Raw genomic sequence first — 11,788 nt, forward strand, 5'->3', positions numbered from 1 at the left:
GGGCGTTGCTAGGGGGGGGGGGGGGGGGCTAATGGGGCTATAGCCCTTGATCTTTTGGTTGTAGCCCCGGATAGAATCTTAGGAGCTACAGCCAAAAGACTAGCTAGCCCCCAGTCCCAACACTTCCGACATCAGCTTAGCCCCAGGTCTTTTCCAGGCCTAGCAACTCCCCTGCCCAGAAGCACAGGAATAATCCAACGTTCAACTACACAGGGGCCAAACTTTCACCTCATGGACGGACAGCCTTAAAAAAAGGTCACTTTCTTTTTCTCTTGTTCAGGTGGACCAATGGGAATGATGTGCAGTGCAGGTTTTAGTAAAAGCAGAATGGCCGTGCAGCTGTTTCATGTTTTACAGTGTTTCAAAGACTAAAATCTGACGCCTAAGTCTCCACTTCCGGAAACTCTTCTGGGGAGGGGGTTTGCAGCAAGCATGTGCATGCTAGTTTTATCTACGCACTCTAAAACCTGCAAGAAGATAGCACCATCGGTTAACACACGTGCATCCAGGAACCGTGTCTAATCAGATGTCACGTCTCTTCTATTTCATTTTCCGAGGACAATTAAATGAATGCGGCTTAATGTGTAAAAAGCCGGCCAGGCGATGCAAATCTTGAATGCTGCGTACATTGGTACCAACGGAGTGGCATCACGGCACCATTTTGGCCGCCAAAAACCTACAAGATGGTCTCATTAGAAATATGGAAATACTTTCCAAAATATCCTCTATTTTTACTGGCCATATTGTCCATTCCAACAGGAACGCGGGCAGGAACGGGCTTTTTTTTAATAAATATTAATACACAAGAACATGTGACATTTCAGAAATGCTCCCGGTGGTATTTCTGAAAAACCACACCAGACATGAATTTACGAGAGAAAGGTAGCAAAGCCATAATGCCTGTGGACCCCTCAGGAATACTTGTCAACCCACCAGCTTTTCCTGGGTGATACCGTCCCCTTTGCCAGTCAATAGGTGTCAGTGGAGAGCATGACGGCAAAAAGAAATGCTTGTTTCATCGGCCATTTCATTAGAAAAGGTTGACAGGTATGGACGTACAACATGCCATGACTGTAAATACTGCATACACCATTCCTGCACTGCAGCGAATACTGTAAAAGGCACACATACAAGCATGTAAATGGGTCTTAAAGTTACAAAGTCGCCCGTTTCCGGGGGCTACATATATTCTTGCCTAGGCCTTTGATAACACCTCAATAGTCATCTGGACTCTGTTATTTTAGAGAGTAAGTGCTTAATTTGTTATTATTTATTATGAGACATCATCATCAAAATGCATGTCTCATGTCCCAATAACATTCACATTGGCCCTCATTACAACCTTGGCGGAGGACCATGGTGCTATTAGCACCATGGTCCATGCCGCTAAGGTTACGATTCCGCCATGGTGGATGGCGGAATTACCGCCCCATTACAAGGTGAGTGGGGCGGTAATTCCCCATTCACCAATGGCCCCTTCCCCATTCCCATTTTTGCCCCATAGGGCATAATGGGAATGGGAAAGGCGATAATTACGGCACCGTAAATTACGGTTGCCGTAATTATCGGCAAGGTCCCTTAGTTGGTTGGTTTTTAACGCCTGCAAAAAGCAGGCGTTAAAGTCACCATCCCGCTAAGGGACCTTGTAATCAGGCGTTAAGTGTTTAACGGCGCTGACGCTCTTTACGGCGCCGTTAAACACTTACCGCCTGGGTTGTAATGAGGGCCATTCACATTCCAAGGTGAGTGGGGCGGTAAACCCCATTCCCCATTTACCCTTCCCCATTCTCATTTTTGCCCCATAGGGCATAATGGGAGTGGGGCAGGCGCTAATTACGGCACCGTAAATTACGGTGCCGTAATTAGCACCAAGGCGGGTTAGTGCCTTGCATTTTAACGCCTGCTAAAAGCAGGCGTTAAAATGGTAATCAGGCGTTAAGGGTTAACGGCGCCAACGGCGCCATTAAACCCTTAACGCCTGGGTTGTAATGAGGCCCATTGACCCTGTCCCACACCAGTGTACGTATCACCCCTTAAGAATGTTTCTTTCCAACCACAAAACAAACACACGACTCCTGCCACAGCCCCCTACTGCCAGGAGACTTCAAACATGTGACATGAGAGGTGACCTTGCTTTGGCATGAAGCGAATAAAAGCATAACATTCTCTTTACACAGAAAAATATGATACCGTATTGTTAAGGATTCTAAAGGGGCGTCACACAGCAGAACAGGACTCTTGCTACTGGCCTAGGATGCAGCGCACAATTAAAGTACTTTTACTTTGTTTACTAAGTATTCATATTGCGATGGCATCCAACCCGTCTCACACCCCCTTTTACAAATACATCGGGCAACAATGGACCATGAACCAGGCCGGTGGATAGTAATACAATATTTATTTTAAAATCCAAATGAAATCACACAAATTTAATATTGGGCAGCAATCACCAGTGGGTGATAATTACACAGTAAATTGATGGAATACACTTAGTTAGAACTTTTCATGTAAGATGAACACTACACACTAGAAATAAAGCAAAATTAACTTTTGAGTGGATTTTAAATTGTATTGCAGTTAATTATTCCCCCTGCAACACTCCCTCAAACCTCTATTAATCAAATTTGCATGGATGGGAGATGTAGCAAGGAGTCGGGTACACTATGCAACAATCAGAAATAAAATCCGACTTACTCCCACTGAATTAGAGGCGAAAAACCTGATTTAGCGCCCCCAAAAATGGAGCAAATCGGCGTGCAAAATTACTAACAGGGTAATTCTTGGAATTAATGTGTGCTGAAAACGGGGGCACACGCGTGAAAATCGCAGCGCACGCATGCGAAACCCGTGCAAGTGCCTGTTTCCCAATTCATGGAAGGCACTGCGCCTGGCTTACCTGGGACCAGCGCCGAATCTGCACGTGTCTCACACATCATTGCGACATCCCAAAACCTGTGAGCGAGGCGCCCAGTGAAGGCGCACACCGACCAGCGCATACACCTAAAAAGGGGACAGAACATGCGGAATGGGGAACAACACACGAAAATGTGGGCGTTACGGGGGAAGTACCGCTGTGAAATCCTCGCAACGCCCACACGCACGCTAACAACACATATTCATGGAATCAAACAGGGCAAACCTGCACACACCAAAAGATGCGCAAAGCCGGAAACACATACGCCAGGTGAAAACTGGCGTAAGCATGCCGTTCAGCATAAAAGTGTGCGCAAACAACAAACAAGCTCATACAGCTACGATGAATGTACCATTCCTCGCAGCAGTGATTGTGGGACACCGGAGGAGGAGGATAGCCAGGCCACAAATTTATTTACCCAGGACCAGCCTTTTTGGGATGCTTGATGACCAGGTATATGGCAGGTATAGGTTTCCATCTCATATCATCCTTGACCTGGTCACTGAGTGGGAGGATGACCTCACATCACCCACCCTGTGCTCCCAAGCACTGAGCCCCTTGGAAAAGGTGCTCAACGTACTGCATTTTTTGGCCACTGGATCATTTCAGCTGACAACTGCCACGGTTGGTGGCGTCTCACAGCCCACGCAGTCACGCTGCCTACACCAAGTGTTGGCAATCATGACTGCACGCCCCTCAGTCCGCATGCACATATACATGCCCAGAACACCCGCAGAAAGGCAGGCCATGGTCCAGGACTTTTACAGGGTGGCACATTTCCCCAAAATGCTTGGTGCCATTGATTGCACCCATGTGACTCTACGTCCACCTAGGGCCACTGAGCACATCTATCGCAACCGCAAGCACTGGCATTTCATCAACGTGCAGGTGGTATGCAATGCCAAGGGAATCATCACCTCTGTCTACGCAAACTAGCCAGGGTCCACCCATGATAGTTTCATATTCAGAATGTCACCCCTAAACTGGGTCCTGGAAGCTGGGAGGCATGGCGACACATGGCTCATTGGTGAGTACAAATGCCTGTGCAAGTGCATGCATGTCACACACAGACAAATAGACAAACCCAACTAATTACAACCATTATCACCTCCCCAGGGGACAGTGCCTACCCTCTGAGCACCTACATGATGACGCCAATACGGAATCCCACCACACTACCCCAGGTAAGATACAACGCAGCCCATATTGCAACCAGGGCCATAGTGGAGCGCACATTTGGAGTGCTGAAGTCACGTTTCCACTCCCTTGACTGCTCTGGTGGACAGCTACTATATGCACCCCCAGTAGTGTGCAGGATCATTGTGGCAGCATGTGTCCTGCACATGAGAGGGGAAAGGGCACGTGGCGAGGCAGCCCGCACCCAGCTTGTGGCTATATTTTTCACCTAAAATCCCAACCCTGCGGAGTGCACACAGGCCTGGCACATACCAGGTGACAATCAATGATGACAAAGGGACAGTCAACTGCCACAACCTTAGACAAAAATGATGGATATCCCCTGAACCATGGACCGGGGGAGCAATGTACATAGAAAAGCAAGGGCGAAGGTCACATGGGTAACTACGAAAAATATTCAAGTACTAATTGATTCTAATCAATGTGGAGAGAGGAGAGGCTCAGTCAGATAAGCAGTTATAACTTCATATTTTATTATTAATCAAAAACATCATAATAGCATAAAAATCCATAATACATTCACACTAACATCCTTAAAATTCATTAAATCCTAAAACATTGCAAAATAATTTTATCAAAAATGTTGAGGAAAAAGTCTAGGAATTAAATCTAAAAGCAACCTATCTATTGCTACTTAAAGTGATGCATAGCCATCTGTGTTGTAAATAATTTCATTAAGTCATGATGGAAATGCTGTCACAAAAAGTGCGTAATGCAAAAAGTGGTATGTTCCTACTGTAGGTACAGAATAATATAGTATCTTCAAAAATACAGTTTCGGCGACAGGATAGTGTCTAGTTCAATCAATAGAACTGATGGTCGCCTTCATCAGGGCGCACTATTAAGTAAAAATAACATTGGAGACACACTGGTATGAAGATCTGTACACCATTTTCAATTAGCCCAGTGGGTCCCATAGTTAAATCGCTGTAATAGTCCAAGCTTGATTGCAGATCTCAATTCTGATAGGAGCATCAACCCAAATAAAAAGATTTAAAACACAAACAGATATAACGGGAAAAAAAGAACAAAAAATAAACATTAGAATAAAAACTGACTGAACCTCAAGCAGACCACACATTTAATTAGAATTCAAAATATTGGAATATCAATATTAAACAACACATGTTCACCTAGATTAGTCCACAAGAGGCGCAGAGAACCAATGCTTTGTTCACGCAACCAAACAGGTAAGAAAATGGTAACCAAATTGCATCTGAGGAGGCAAAAAGGTGTTGAAGATATATCTAAATTATCCCAACTTCCAACACTATTGCACAACGAATACTAACCCAAGACATACATAGAGCTGCACTTCCACAAAAGTACTAACCTCTGCTTTGTATTATTTCCAAACTTGTATTACAAGTAAATAACTGAAGTTTATACTCTCCTCTCTCCACATTGATTCGAATCAATTAGTACTTGAATATTTTTCGTACTTACCCATGTGACCTTCACCCTTGTTTTTCAACTGTCACAACCTTACCACCCTGAGAATGTGTCCCTGAAAGCGTTACATTGTGTGCATCCCTAGCTACTTAAACAAACCTAATCCTGTCTGACCAAAAGGCACACATTCATGGTGCATAATCATCTACCCCCTTGCAAAACAGCACATCCAAATACTGGTATGTCACCTAAACCCTCCCAAACCCCATGTCACCCGCCCGACACACCGTGCCATGGCATGTAATGTGAAAGCAACCAAATAAATCCACAACCCATGACACAACTGTCACAAAGTGCATCGTGACAAATGGAAAAAGGCCAGAGACAATTCCCTCTGACACATCAAAATGAAACCGTACACATGAACATATACTTACCAGCATAACAAATCATGAACATAGGACCTAACAGTGGCAAAGTCAGACAGTGACCAATCACAATAGCCCAAGTGTCCCAATGTGGCAAAGCCACCTCATGGACCCCTCCCATCGTCAGTGTGTTGGTGATAGCTAAATGTGCCAGGGTACTGCATGCAGCATGAAGTGCATCAACAATGGAGACAGGCAAGGTAATACATGAAGATGCAACATGTAAATATGCACAATGAGCAATTTAAAAACCAATAGACATGTCAAAAATGCACTGGAGAAACCAACATGAATCCCCACAAGGGGTGTAAACACCGTTTGGACTTCAGACTGGCCATACAACTGATGGAAGCCCAATGCCTCTGTGTAAGTTACTGTCACATGGTGCCCTCTTTGCAAGCCCATGGAAAGGGGAAGCAGGAGTGGCATTTGTGTCTGGACCCTAAGCCTCAAACACAAACACAAGACAAGCCTGTATGGGCCCAGCCGAAACACACAGTGGAGGCCTTCGGATGCACAATAGAAAAACAAATTAAAATTAAAAATCAAAAATGGTCATGGTTGACCAGGGGGGCGGGCGGGACGAACATCCAGAAGGGAAGAGGTGCACATGAAAAACCTCCATGGGCCCATGGCCAGCATGGCTACCCTATAATGGGAGAACTGCCGTCACTGTCGTCACCCTCTGGTGCAATATGAGAAGGTGTGCGTGGTACGGGAGGCTGACCACGCATAGCCTTGGCATGCTCCTTCATGGCAGCAAGCATGCAGGTCTGAAAGGTTTGGTTCTGAAGGGTGATGGTCCGGAGGTCCCCATGCCGCACCTCATGTGTAGCATGGAGTTCCACCTGCAAGGCCTCACGTGTTGCACGGACGTCTGCCTGCAAGCCCTCACATGATGCACGGATCTCCTCACGTGTAACCTGGTGCTCAGCCGAGATGTTGTGTGTTAGCTACTCCATCTGCTGTTCCGCCCGTCTACTCTGGGTCATCTCATGTGCACCCTGTGTGCAGAGCCCCCAGTTCAGTCCGTCAGTCCCTGTTGGCGGCCAACATGTCCTCCCTCTGTGAGCGGCACATGGACTGCATAGCCTGCTGCTGGAGCTCCACCTGCCTTTGGGAGAATGGAAGTGGCCACCCTTTCCACGGCCTGAGCCATCATCTCACATGATGCCCCCTGTTGCTGTGCAATGGCATACATGGACGTCTCCCACACAGTATTACCAGGTGGTGCACTTCACCTGTCAGGCTCAAGGAGATGTGGACCTTGCTGCGCAGGCGCTGCATGTGGCTGTAGGGCTGCGTTTCTGCTTTGATCAGCTGCCCCAGGAACAGAAGTAAATAGTGTGGAGTGTGACCCTGCACATCCGTAACTGCCACAGGCAGACATTCCAACACTGAATGGGCCCTTGAGTGGTCTAAACCCAGTGCAGGTGTGTTGGACAGAACAGCATCCATGCCAGCATCACTCACCTGCTACGGCACATATGGGTCAATATCCGATTCTGCACCAGAAGCATAGAGATTCTCAGAGGTGTACTCACAGACACCTGTGGACAGGATGGTCTGTAGCAAAATGGATTCTCGTGTGCTACCACCACACGTCCTCCACTGGTGCCTGGTTGGGGCTCTGAATAATCCTCCCCTGCACCACCCCCTCTCCTCCACCGCCTCCAGTGCCTCATCACCTGCACAAAATGAAAAAGAACACATGAGCACACATGTTAACAGCATAGGCCACACACATAGGCATTACAATCTGGACACATTAATCAGACATGTCACACATTACACAAACTCAGCCATGCACGCAGTGCCAATGAAGTGGAAGGGAACCCTAAAAGCTGACACGGAATAGTCTAAATGGAAAAACAACACATGTGCTGCATGGTGCATAGCACCTGCATCAGACAGAAGCCTGTTTCTGGCATGGACCTTCAACAAACATGACAGATGCCAGCACACAGATGGCATGTAGCATAGCCATGCCAGAACTGACAAGCAGGCCCAGATGGGAGTGAATAACTACTGTCCGCCATCCATGTAAAATGCATGTCATCAGAACGTACATGGAAATCACTACGACAAAACACACATGTGTCACACGATGCAACAACACCAGTGTGTTCAAATACAGTGACGGGAGGCACATCGATACATCAATGGTAGGTCGCTTTGACATAAGACATGTGAATGGGCATGTTTAAGGTTGAAACAGTGATCAGAAGTGAGCTGGTGCAGTCCAGTACATGTGTAGGGACTCAACTGTCAATAAAAAGACAAAAACAGTAATTACATTGTCATGTCATGATGGCAGTGTAAGAGCAAGTGCAGTCATCATGTGCAAAGTGTTTGCCGTGGGTTTTAGGGATACAGTGAACCCCAAACTCAAGGACACAGGATGGCTTGGAGGCAGCGCATGTGTTGAAATGGTCACTCAGAGTACCCTGTTGTAGCTCACAGTGTGGGCAGGTGTCAATTGCATACTCACAATTATCTGGGACTACAGCAGGGGAGAGGAGGTCAGAAAGCACAACACATGAGGAAGCATCAGAAGTGCCCCCAGAGCCGGAAAACCCACAACACCAGTTGCATAGAGGCAGGGAGGCTTTACCAGAGGGAGCCATCCACTCGACAAAGACGACAACCCCAAACAAATGGTCATGACGATCAACTGACCTTGAGTGAGCAGGAAAGGGATGATGAAATACAATGAGAAGGAGTAAATACTGGAGATGGAGTCGGATGAGGGGCTTGCCCCGGACCCATAAGGGCTTGCTTGGAATTCATATAGTCCATGAATGAACACTCATGGGCAATGTGAGCCTGTGCCATCAGCAAAGTCCGAGGGACAGACCCTGCATCAAGGCCAAAGGATGTTCCACACAGTACAGGTGTGGCAGAGTTGCAGAGGGAAGAGTGCATATTCACAGAAAATTGGGACCAGGCCATTGCAGTAGTACGCTATGGGGATCACCAGTCCCATGGAGATAGTGAGCTGCTGGGCGATAGAGAGGCAAAGAAGGATGGCCCTGAGGAGGTTCAGCTTGCAGGGTGACCTCACAGAGACATCAGTCATGTGACGACAGATGATGAGGGTTGAGGGGAAGATCATCACAGGTTATCCGCAAACATGTCATTGAGCAAGAATATGGACAAGAGAGGCTGGCGAGTGATTGACATGGAAGGAGGTTGCAGGTGTGTTGATGATGATTGCCTCTGTATGCAGCACATGGCCCGTATGCAGTCCGCATCACACCAAGCAAGTATCAGTCAAGCATTGCATGGGTCACACATGGCAGTCATGACTACTTAGCCTAAACTGGCAGTCAATCACAACACATCACCCAAGCAACATACACATGGCCTGGTCACACATGCATGGACACTCACCGGACATTGTCTCAAGGTCCTGAAGGTCTCCCATGCCTTGGATCTGATCCTCTGTGATGAACCCTCCAGCGATCGCCTCATGTTCTGTGAGTTCATCATCCTCTGGTGGTGTCCCACTGCCAGTCACCAGAGTAGAGGCGTAATTAGAAGCCCACTTGTTTTTAGCTCAGCGTTTGAGGTCATCAGCTGTGTGCTTCACATATCCCAAGGCACTAATGTGGTCTATGATGCATTGTCAGTGGGCCCTAGGCTGAGCAGGCGTAGGTTTGCACTCTGCAGTCACCAGCATGTCGCGGCCGTGTTCCGACACGTAGCCCACAAGTGCGTCCAGTTCCACATTATTGAAACGCCACTTCCTTTACGTGCCGGAGGGCTGAGCCGTATCTTGGGTCCCAGCATGTTCCTCAAGAGAACGTTTCTCCCTCTTGAGAGGTGGTGCGGACCCTGAGTGGCATCCGCCGCTCCAGTCAGTAGAGGCTGAAGCGCAGGTGGACTGGCCACTGGAATCAGGCAATGGCATGATGACCAAAGGTCTCACTGCAGGCATTGGCTGCTGGGTGCTGTTGCCAGGACCCAGCACCACAACTGCCTCGGTGTGAGGGGCCGGGACCAACACTGTCCCAGCTGGGTGATTCAGAGCTGGGGTGGTGTCAGCTGCAGCTGCCCCTGCAGCCTTTCCTTTGCACCCTGGCTGCTCGGGGCAGCAGATGACATTGCTGCCCCAGATCCACGTGGCCTGGTGACAGCAGCTTTGACCACCAAACGTGGCTTGGACTTTGTGAAGTCAGCCTGTGACTGTTCCGTGACAAATTCGGGCTGGGCTAGCAGACCCTGAGCTGGGGTGGTGTCAGCTGCATCTCCCTGACCCGCTGGGGGGGGCATAGCTGTCCCTGAATGGTCCTGGACACACTGCCCTCGTGGGCCACTCTGCCCACATTGCCCATCATGTCCACCCTGCCCACATTGCCCACTGCTGCCACCTTGGCCACCCTGGTCACCCTGGCCACGTCCCCTATCGCTGACAAATCTGGGAGGACACCCAGCTTTGCCTCCATTACCACTTGGTGGCCTCCCAACCATGACACTGAAGTACTTGTGCGAAGGAGAGGTGCAGAAAACAATTGTCGTGCTCGCTTCGGCAGCACATATACTAAAATTGGAACGATACAGAGAAGATTAGCATGGCCCCTGCGCAAGGATGACACGCAAATTCGCGAAGCGTTCCATATTAAAAAAAAAACAAAAAAACAATTGTCCTGGGCAATTGGGATGAAGGGGGCAGGGTACTAAATGGAATAGGTAGCCCTGTGCTCCTGCAAGATTGTCTTTGACCCCTGGGTAAAAATCATGGGTCACGCAACACTCAGGCACCCCCAAAAACAAAAACAAATGTGCACGCAACCCCGCAGTAGCCCACGTGTGTGGAATTAACGTTCTGCAGTACCCTGTGGCACCCAGAAACATAAAAAATGCGCACACGTGGAATGTGCAGACTACTATGACCTTGTAAATGGGGTACGCGACACACAGGGGCAACCACAGTGGGAATAATATGTGCGCGACTCACCATCTGCCTGGACAAATTAAGAAAAAAACATGTGCATGTGCGCGCCAGCAGCTCCCCTGCCAAATCAAGAGGTAAGCGCAGCTGCATTAAACAAGAAGTATGCACTGCAACCGTTGTGAAGTGATCGCGTGTGAACCCACAAGAAGAAGAAGAATCACACACGTCAGTCCCAATGAAAAGCATGTACAGTAAAATGGTGTCCGTACCGCAGGCAATGCATGCGCGCGTCACATCACTTACGTGCTTACGCGCCAAGGGCTTTTCCTCGGATTCCACGCTAACACGCTGTTTTTGAACATGCAGAGTCACTCTGCATCAAGCTGGCCACGCAACAACACACGGAAGACCATGCTCCTGCCCAAAGGGCCATTTACCTGCCCCCAATGCCCCGAGCTGCCTCCTAAGAGCCAACTGCTGCTGCCAGCCAACTCAGTGTGCCTGCTGCAAATGTGCCCTGCAATTTGGTGCCTGAATAGAAGACATTGCCTGGGATCCTGTTGCTGCGACCACCCCTGCTGAAACATAAGACTCCCGACTGCTGTACCATCGCTCCACAGCCCAGCCCCAGGACCCAGTTGCCCATCCACACCTGCCTCGGGGATTGCCATGTCAGATCAAACACCATCTGGGGCTAGTGGCAACCTCCTGGCAGAGAGGCAGAGGGCTGCCACCTTCACTGCCAATGAAGTTGGCATCCTGGTGGAGCAAGTCCTGGGATATTATGATACCCACTTCTCTACATCGTGAACTGACAAGGAAGGATGGAAGAGAATCTGGAAGGACATCGTGGGTGCCATCAAGAGGAGGGGTGGTACTCTGCGACTACAAGCATGTCCTGAAGCGCTGGGTGGACTTCAGGTCCAGGACGCTCCACAAGGAGTATGAAGTGGCACGCCG

The 11,788-nt window shown here is 48.6% G+C and overlaps 1 non-coding gene across 1 annotated transcript; it reads left to right on the forward strand.

The window, feature by feature from the left end:
• The first annotated feature begins 10,450 nt into the window (after positions 1 to 10,450).
• Positions 10,451 to 10,557, forward strand: LOC138496829 (U6 spliceosomal RNA). The gene has a single exon (XR_011278297.1). It is a non-coding gene; the product is annotated as a U6 spliceosomal RNA (small nuclear RNA).
• The last annotated feature ends 1,231 nt before the right edge of the window (positions 10,558 to 11,788 follow it).

This window comes from Ambystoma mexicanum, chromosome 10 (assembly GCF_040938575.1).
Source record: "Ambystoma mexicanum isolate Mex_15411 chromosome 10, UKY_AmexF1_1, whole genome shotgun sequence".
Taxonomy (NCBI): domain Eukaryota; kingdom Metazoa; phylum Chordata; class Amphibia; order Caudata; family Ambystomatidae; genus Ambystoma; species Ambystoma mexicanum.